At 32.3% G+C, this 815-nt stretch overlaps 1 protein-coding gene across 1 annotated transcript in view; it reads right to left on the reverse strand.

Moving 5' to 3' along the window:
- LOC119586243 overlaps positions 1-815 on the reverse strand; it is a gene marked incomplete in the record, with an annotated part of 139,392 nt that overhangs the window by 137,762 nt on the left and 815 nt on the right.

An 815-nucleotide genomic window follows, 5' to 3' on the forward strand; every position in this document is an offset into this window, starting at 1 on the left:
GATGTCCATACATATGAAAAGACTTCTTATCAATATTTACCAATTACAATAATTACATTTAAAAAAAGGACATCTTATTTGCAGATGAAAAGAAATGGCACCAAATGCACCTAAACTTGAGTTTGATATTTGAAGCAAAGCTTAAGAGTGGAGCTCAGGAAGCACTAGCGGTCCTGTGGTTTCTAATGGCGTCCTCGGCACATCAACAATTATTATAATAACTTTTGATACGTATTATGGAACTTCTCTGTTATGCAGTAGACAATACAAACTTATTTCTGAGAGAACTGATATCATTTTTTCCTAACTTTGTTAATGATATTACATAAAAAAAATTGTATTACCGCTCTTTCTCTCTAAACTGACCCAAGCTTAAACACTCTTTTTTATGAATAAACTCTACGAAAATAATGTATTTTTATGGGATGGTCGGTAGTTTAAAAAAAAATTTCCTTCATATCTTACTAGATTCATTTTTGGTAAAATTTAAGTCGAGGACTAATTTGTAAACAATAAGCAATCGCAGAACTTGCTAAATTTGGATGCTTATGATAAATCCGATACGAGAAAGAATTGAAGATGATGGTCGCAAAAAGTTTAGTTACAAGGGTCACAATAGCTCATGCAAATAGACGAGTGTAAATACGTACTTACAGTGTATATAGGTCGTGCTAAATTAGATGTTTGTTTTCTTTCATGTAAGGCATTTTACATTATACTCCATCCTTCATTACTTTCTTTTTCATTTCTCTGTCTCCCGATTTCCACTTCGCCTAATTTTATTTTCCTTTCCCTCTCTTATCTTACGGTTAGTC

The sequence above is a fragment of the Penaeus monodon genome, chromosome 21 (assembly GCF_015228065.2).
Source record: "Penaeus monodon isolate SGIC_2016 chromosome 21, NSTDA_Pmon_1, whole genome shotgun sequence".
Taxonomy (NCBI): Eukaryota; Metazoa; Arthropoda; class Malacostraca; order Decapoda; family Penaeidae; genus Penaeus; species Penaeus monodon.